Source organism: Canis lupus, chromosome 9 (genome assembly GCF_011100685.1).
Source record: "Canis lupus familiaris isolate Mischka breed German Shepherd chromosome 9, alternate assembly UU_Cfam_GSD_1.0, whole genome shotgun sequence".
NCBI classification, from domain to species: Eukaryota; Metazoa; Chordata; class Mammalia; order Carnivora; family Canidae; genus Canis; species Canis lupus.
Window position 1 is genome coordinate 56789989 of NC_049230.1, and position 8550 is coordinate 56798538.

At 53.1% G+C, this 8550-nt stretch overlaps 1 long non-coding RNA gene across 1 annotated transcript; it reads right to left on the bottom strand.

Moving 5' to 3' along the window:
• Nucleotides 1-692: 692 nt before the first annotated feature.
• On the bottom strand, nt 693-6869 carry LOC119873442. Its single transcript, XR_005364086.1, has 3 exons — nt 5189-6869; nt 4609-4853; nt 693-3005 (listed from the first exon to the last, which is right to left on the bottom strand). It is a non-coding gene; the product is annotated as an uncharacterized LOC119873442 (long non-coding RNA).
• Between the last annotated feature and the right edge of the window lie 1681 nt (nt 6870-8550).

Here is an 8550-nt window from a genome sequence, read left to right on the forward strand (position 1 = left end):
TATTCTGAAAGAGTCGCCTCCTGACCTCTTGCCAGGGAGCCGTGGACAAGATTAGTTTTAAGCCGCAGCCCAGCTAGTTACTTTCAACGGAGGGTCTGAGCGTGCCCACAAGCAGGGTGTTACTGTGTCACACAAAGGAATGTTGTAATCATCCCCCAAGTCCTTCCTTGGGGGACCTCTGGCTGATTTTTAAGGGCTTTGGTAGATGTAATTTTGAGAGTTGCCTTTTGAAACTCAGAGAGCGCCCATCACGGTGTTTAAAATTCCTAAACATGAATTCACTGGTTAAAAAGCCAAAGGACTAAATACATTTACATATATTCAAAGTGTTTGAAGCAATACCATCTGAGGCTTCCTTTTTTCCCCTAAGTTTTTAAAGGACAAGACCTTTTCTAGATGATAAGATCGGGTGGCAAAATTTCCCAGAGGAAAAATTTATTGACACCTTCTTATTGTCACATCTTTTAATAAAACCCAAGGATTTGGCCTCCAGAAACAACCCATCCACTTGAAAGAATTTTTTTAATTTTTTTTTTTTTTTTTAGGAAAACACTATTAGTGGATACTTTAAAATATGATTTATTGCATGCACATAACAACAATAACTTAAAATATCAGATCCTTGGAAATAAATCACTGCCGATCCCATCTCCCTTACATGCCAGCTGTTTTCCTGTTTCTGCCTGGTCTCTATCAGCAGATAATTTTAAAAGAGGCAGAAGAATCCGGAGACCCAACTCAGAGGCACCTAGGCTGTTTGGGCAAGCATCGTGTTTACAGAACCTCTACTTTGTCCTGGACAGTTCATAGCTGGCCCGTCTCAAAGTCTTTTCACACAGTAACCAACTCAGGGTGTCTCTTTGAGTCGCTCTATTACCAGATTAATTTACAACAAGGTCAGTACAGTTGCTCATGCTCGCTGCCACCTTTGGCCAGGTACCTGGTCTTGTTTAAGGCGAATTGCCATCATCCCGGAGATGCCTAGTCGTCGGGGACCACTGGCGAGCCGTAAATAACCGGCTCTGTGGCTGCAGCTCACCTCCGGCCAGCCCAGCCCAGCCCAGCGGCCTCAGCAGCTCCGCCACAGCCCAGCTGGCAAATCCGGCTGCCTTTGTGAACAGGTGGCCCGGGGGCCGAGGCCAGGCACCGGGCCGGGGCAGTGGGCTGGTTTCTGCAGCAGCCTTCAGGAACCAGTCCTTTTTGAGCCTGAGACCCCCACCCACGGCTCGGCTGGGCCCCAGCCGCAGACCTCTGCATTAAACAGGTTCTGACACTAAAAGTCAAGGTCTGTCGGCTGTTGTCATAGGAATGCAATATCCTCTGGAGGTCCCCTTATTAAAAAAACCAAGTCTTGCTGCTGCTGCCTGGGATAGATTTCTATTCCATTTGTATTGATCACGGGGAAATGTCTCATTCCCTGGCTGACAAATACAGTCAGCAGGGAGGGAGTTCGTGTTTGCTGGAAAACATTTGTTTTCACAGTGATTTGGGGGGGACCCTGAGCTGAAGCCGTGGTTGTGTTCCATGGGATGGTGGTGGGTGACCGCTCCGATGCAGCGTTACAGACGTGGGGGTTACCGTCTGGCAGAACAATGGAGCCTGCCAGGGCTTGAGAGATGATCCAGTGTGGCCGCTGCATTTCGAAGACTTCAGGCCAAGAGCGGGGACTTGCCGTCCCCACATCACAGGTAGTGGTATTTGTAGGAACCTGTCCTACAGAGAATACCTGTGTGTGAGAAGATATTTAACACAGCGCCGTTTTAGGTGCAAAAGGCAGGAAACCATCTAAGCATGGATCACAGGAAACTAGGTTAAAAAATATCTATATAAAGCAGAACCATGTTAAGTGGCCAGTTTTGACCAGCAAAACTGGCAAACTGGTTTTGCTGGTCAAACCTGGCTGGATATTGACCATCTCCCGGTTCAGTCTATTATGTCTATTGAATGGAATGGCATGCCGTCAGGGACGAGGTGGAGGACTCTCCAAGATATTTTATGAAACGAAAAAAGCAAGTTGCAAAATAGCGTACCTGTTATGCTCCACATGCGGTTTAAAAAAAAAAAAACAAAAAAAACAAACAAACCAATAGACCTGTATTTGCTGGAATAAGCCTCAGCTCTGGGAGGAGACACGGGGATTTGTCCCCAGCGGCTGCTTTGAGGAGGGAACCAGGGGGCTGAGGAAGGGAGGGCCTGAGAATGACTTTGGCCTTCCCGGCCTCTGTACCTTCTGCATTGTATCCTGTGTGTGTGGATAGAAGATAAGTTAATTAAAATGTAACGCAGAAAGATCAAAATGTCAGTGAAGCCCTCATTTCCAGGAGTTAGGAACTCAGACTTTGTGGCCTGGGAGTTCAGGGCTGCAAGTCCCTTTATCTCACGGAGCCTTGGTTTTCTTATCTGCCAAGTGGGGGTAATAGTGGTGTTCACTTTGTGGACTGGAAATGAAGATTTCCGTGAGAGCCAAATGGGGAAGGCTTGGCACAGTGGCACAGAGAATTCAGTAAATGTTACGTGTTGTTATAAATGATACATAAATCATAATACGCACAGAAGTCCTTACAGTGACTTGCTTGGCATTTTTGTTTGCTTGGAAGGGAGATTAAAACTAGCTGTGTGTGCGTGTGGAGTCAGGGGCTGAGACTCCAGAGTGCTGTGTAGACCTCTGTTTAGGGGACCATTTCGTGATTCAGGAACGGCCCACGCTGCATTTGCAGGGTGCGTCTGATAATTTTTTTCTGAACCAGTAAATGGTCTTCTGCATCTCTGTGTACACAGGCAGGTGAATAATAGAATTAAGCTTATTGGTTTAATTCCTCTGGGCCCCCTTGGTGAGGGGAGAGCAGCTGGATGAATATTTTAATTAAGCTCTGACACCCAGAAGTCAAAGTCCCCGAGTGGTCCCATCGGGCAAGGTCTTGCAGTTTGGGGTTTAATCAAGTTCGGTTTCAGAGTTCAGATTTCTTCCCGGACAGAAATATGTCATTAGGCGTCCAAGATTTCCACTAGAAAAAAAAAAATACAACTTGACTGTATTTTCTCTAGAGAATGACACCATGATTCGATTAGCCCCCTTTCCTTGACATTTTGCCCACTTTATTAACTTCTGCTTTGCTTTTAAGCAGGCAACTACTGTTTTACTTCCCTGAAGAAGCTCATAATATTATAATTCAAGTGTCAGGACAGATTAGGTTAAATGAACTGTGTAATTCCCGAAGGAAAACAAACTTCAAAACGGACGCGGTTTGCCTTGTAACATGTCATGGATTGCATTAGCGTTGAACGGGCGACTCTATCACCTCATGTGCTAAAGTTGGCTCAAATGTTCCCCACTCTGCAAGGTGAGAAATTACTTAGCTAACAAAACATTTCGTTTTCCTCTCTTTGCATTCTTTCTTTATGAGATCCTGAATGTGACATTTTCACCAAAAAATCCCTGCGCTTATTTGTGAAAAATGTATATTAAAACCAAAACCCATCAAATGGAAAGAAATCACAGATGGTTTTATTCACAAGCAGTAGAATTAATGGCCTCTCTTCTCTTTATAAATATTAGAAGCAGATGAGTTCATTACGATTTCACCCTAATAAAGAAAACCTGCTTGATTTTGACAAGACACCGACTTATCTAATACATCTCCTAAATAACAAAGCTACTTCCCGCCCGTAAAACACGGCTCGCAAGCACCGGCTTTACCTGGACCGCTCCTAAATTAATGAAAAACACTCGAATCCGAAGAGAGCAAAAGAAGTGTGTATGGGTTGGGGGGGTGGGTGGGGTGCGGAGAGATGGAATTCAGGGGATTTTTGAAAATGTGACTGATTTTGGAAAAGGGTGAGTTTCGAAATGTTTACTTTGTGGTGGTTTGAGATTTTTACATCTTTCAACAAAGCGCGCAGAGAAGTGAAACCATCTGAAAGGGCTTTTGAAAAGAGCGAATCAGCACAAGTTGGATGGAGCTGCGGTTCCTTTATCTGGGGCGATCTGTGCCCATCGTGCAGGAGGGAGCCCCGGCCCCCTCCGCTCCGCCTGCGCCCAGCTCGGCCGGCTCAGCCCCAGCCCGGGCTTCAAAGCGCAGTTGGCGGAGCGGCCGGGAGGGAACCGGACACCCCGCTCCAGGGCCGCGCGCCGGCTCGTTCTGATCCCCCCACGGCCACCGAGGCGGTCCTCGGGTTAGGCACGCAAGGCCGGGGCGCTCTCTGTTTGTGCCGCTTTCACCACTTATTAAGTGAGAAGCGGGAGGCTTCAGTGGAAACTGCAAAAGCTGTGTTTTTCTCCCCAGGGCCACAGCAGCTGGGGCCCGTGGCTTACCCATCCCTGCGGAGATGGCCCTGCCTGGGGGGCGGCGGGCCGGGTGTGCAGAGAGACGAGCCGCCCTGGGGCCCACTGTCCCAGGACCTTCTTGGCTCGGCCCCGTGCAAGGGCGTGGGCTCCTTCATCTGAAAAATGCGAGGGAACGCCTTGGGGGCGGCAAGCCACACAGCTTAAGAAAAATGGGCATGTCTCCGTGGCTTTCCGTCCCATCCCACCGATCGGGCTCTCCGAGTCCTTCCTGGACTTCCCCCAGCTCCAAGACCCATGCGGACCTACACCGGAGCTCCACACACCTGGACAAGCGTGGCCCTGCCCGGGGAGGGGGTGCTGGTGACGGTGGCATTGTTTCTAAGCAGCTCCTTGGGAGTGAACGGATTCGGGGACCGCGGCAGGCATGGTCTCGGGAACCTGCGGCTTGCTGTCCCCTGCTCCCTTCCTGCCAGCGGGGCTGCGGAATCTGACAGGCCCAGGTGGAATTCTGAGTTCTGAGCTCATCCGAGTCCCTCCTTCGAGCCCTGGTTCCACAAGCATCAAGCTCCTGTGGGGAGATTTTGGGGGAAGCAACATGTTTGAGCCAAGAACCCATGATTGAAATTCTCCAGTAAATCCCTCCCAGCTGAGCCCGGAGGGCCTGTAGTTGGTTCGGCAAAGCAGGGATGGCAGGAAGGGGGGCTGCGGGTGGGTGGGTGGTGGTGGCTGCAAACTTCAAACAGGACCTGGGCTTGGGGGAGAGGCTGCTGAGGGGGGAGGCCACCGACAGAGGGCTGCAAGTTAATTAAAGAGGCTGCATTGTGGGTTCCTATAAACTCAGCCCTCTCCATATTAAAGCACCAGCAGCTTGAGCTTGGTGCGGGGATGGGGATGCCCTCTCACCTGGGGCTGAGCCTGGGAGGTGGAGGAGGCTGGAGCCACACTGAGCGTGGAGTTGTGCAGGCCTCTGGAAGGCCCCAGCCAGGAGCACTTGCCTTCCAACCAGGAGTCCCCAGGGCAAGGCTGGGGGTGGGGGGCAAGCCTGTGCTCAGAAGCCTCCTTCAACGTCGAGGATCTGCTGTCTTCCAGGCACAGAGCTGGGCACATGACCTGGAAGATAAGTGCCACCACCCCTCCCATTTTACAGAGGAGGAAAGTAAGGTCGAGAGAGGCCGAGTCACTAGCTCAAGTCTATGCAGCTGGTGTGGGGGACAGGCAGGGTTGGGGCCGGGGATGGGGCAGAGATCAGCAGAGGACAGGTTATGGCTGCTGCTTCCATCCTGCCCTCACTTTAGCCCCGCCCCCTGCACTGTCCTTGACATTCAATCAGGTGCCAGTGATGTCTGGCCCAGTGGTTGAGGCTGGGCCTCCCCAGCTTCCCGGCGACAAATGGTTCTCATTTGAAAGAGAGGTTATAAAAACACATGCCCAAAGACACTGTCAGAGAACTGAGGATTAATCTCATTTCAAAGACCATTCCAAATCTTTTTTGGGGGGTGGCTCTGGGGGCAGGCAGCAGCCCTGGTTGGGAAGGACGTCAGGGTTCTTGGTGTGCCCCTCAGATTGTGGCCGGTTGGGGAACATGCTGTGATGTGGGCTGGTGGGAGTCAGGGGCCATCTCGTACCTGGCACGGCTGAGTCTGACCCGAGGTGTTGCTTTGCTCCCCAAGTCCCAGGGCCGGCTTTGCAGGAAGCCACTACTCCCGGGTGGAACCCCCATGCTGCATTTTCAGTACCTTGGTTATGTTTCAGGGCGGTATCAGTTGCCAAAAGGAAGGGAAGGATTAGACGCCTGGGACATTTTCATTTTTTTTGGATGGGGTCAGAAAGCTGAATGCTTTTGCCCAGTGACTCAAGCATAGAGGGCGCCGAGGCCGGTGTGGGGGGGGGTAGGTGGGCACTGTCTGGTAGTCACCTGTGAGCTGCACGGGAGTGTCCCATTGGAGGCAGGGGTGACAGGGAGCTCCAGCTGAGCTGTAGGCCAGCAGCTCCCCAACTGGGCTGCGACAAGCTGTGGGCTTCTGGAACACAGGCATGGGGCCAGGCTCTGGGGCGCTCTGCTGAGCTTTCATGGCAACCCCAGGAGCTGCTTTTCCTGAGAGCTGAGGGGTGCCAGGCAGCTGCTGCCGTCTCCTCCGTGGAGAGATCTCCTGTGGGGAGCCCTGTATGGACTTCTCTCATCCCTATTTTATGGCTAGGGAGACTGAGGCTCAGGGAGGTGGGTGCAGGTGGCTTGCATGGGGCTGGGGAGCTGGAGGACAGTGATACAACTCCTTCTTAGCCGTCTCAGCAGCTTTCCCAAGTAGGGATTGCTGACGTCCCTGTGTTAGGCCTGTGGCAGTGGAGGCTCGGTGATGGGGCTTGTCCAAGCCCATGCGCGGGAGGGTGGCGCCCGAGGCTTCCCGGCCCGTTGTGCAGCCTGGGCTGGGGCTCAGGCCCTCAGCTCCTCCGGATTCCAGAGCAGGGCAAGCGCTGCCCGTCGCCCCAGGGGCAGGGTGGGGTCCCAGAGGGACGCGGAGGCGCCTGGCGCTGCGGGCTGGCGGCCACCCCACCAGAGGCCCGCGGTGCAACGCTGCAGGACTGACCTGCGGCGGTCCGGTCCGGGGAGCTCGTGGAGCGCAGCGTCCTTTCTGGAAGGGGCCCGGCTGGGCGCAGCAGAGCGCCCCCGCGCGGCCGTCCTCGGGCGTGCGCCCCGGCAGCCGGGCCTCGCCGGCCGCTGCGAGCAGACGGGCCTTGGCTTGGGGGCTCGGCAGGCCCTTCGCCTTCCCCGGGGCCCTGCCCACAGCCTTGAGACGGAGCTGCCAGGACGGCCCTAGTTCTGCAGAGCAGAGCAAAGTGCAAGAGACTGCCCGGGTTCCCCCGCCGGGAAATGGAACTCGCAGAGGGGTTTGCCTCCCTGCAACCCTGCAACCCTGCAACCCTGCAAAGTGCGGTCTTCCTGGGAGCCGCTGCAAGAGTTTGTCCCGGCCCCTGGGGAGCCGGTCCAGCCAGCAGGCTGGGGTGCTAGGACTCCAGCTCGGCAGCTCTTGCCAAGCCCATAGTAGCTCATTACCCCAGCAGGAAGCTCAGATTCATACAGCAAGGCCAGTGCTGAGCCTGGAAGCCGATTCCAAACTCGGAGCGCTTGGCCTTCTGGCAAGATCAGCCAGGGAGCATGGATGGGGTGCTACTATGTGCTAGGCGGGAGCTTCCCACCCTAGGTGGACAGGTCTGGAGTGGGCCACGGTCACTATAGAAACTCAGTCCCCTTTCTTGCCTTCTGGGGCCTCCCCATGGCCAATGCCTCTGGGTCGTCCCCCTCCCCAGCACTGAGCCCTGCCCTGGGCGAAGCAAGTTATGGGTCTGAGTTCAGTTCCTCAGGAAGGCATTGGGTGGCTGGTTGCTGTCATCCCAGAGCCCCAGGGTCACATTCAGGAGAGGAGGCAGGGCTGGGCACTGAGCAGGGCCCATCTGACCTCTCGGGGTTCTCCCGGCTGTAACCACCACATGACAGGACGCCTCCTTCTGGGTGGACTCCATCCAGGGGACGGTCAGGCACAGCACTGGAGTTGGGCATTCTTGGGTAGCGCCCCCCACGCTGGCTCTGGTTTGGTTGGCTGTGTGCTCCTCAGCATTCTCTGGAGCCTCTTTCTCCTTAGCCAGGAATCCCTGAGCGCCGGGGTGTGGTGGTAACACAGGGGAAGCGTGCCTCCCTGGCAGTGTTTGTGGATGCTGGGTGGATGGATGTGAGGGCCCCCACCGCCCACCTGTTTACCCCTCACCAGGAGCATCCTCCATCCTGGTGGACCTTGTATAGACTCCGTGTGCACCTTGTCTCCCCCCGGGGGCTTCTTCTCTCCTATCTTCCAGGGCTCTACTAAGGGAAGGTACTGGCAGGAAAGAAAAGCTGTCTTTGAACCTGTTTGGTGAGGGGGAGGGGAAGTAGTCAGATTCTTAAAGCAAGACATAGCACTAACCGCAAAGGAAAAAGATGGACTTTATTAATAATGCCTTAAAAATTATTTTTAAAATTGAGGTATAAGATTAGTTTCAAGTGTACAACACAGCAGTTCTGAATTTGTATTTATTGTGAAAGGATCACCATGATAAGGCTAGTGAACATATCACCGAACATAGTTACAAAATTCTTTCTTGTGATGAAAACTTCTAAGATTTATTTTTAGCAACTTTCAAATATGCAACACAATATCATTAACTGTAGCCACTGTATTGTATGATATATCCCCACAACTTATTTGTTTTACAACTGGAGGTTTGTACCTTTT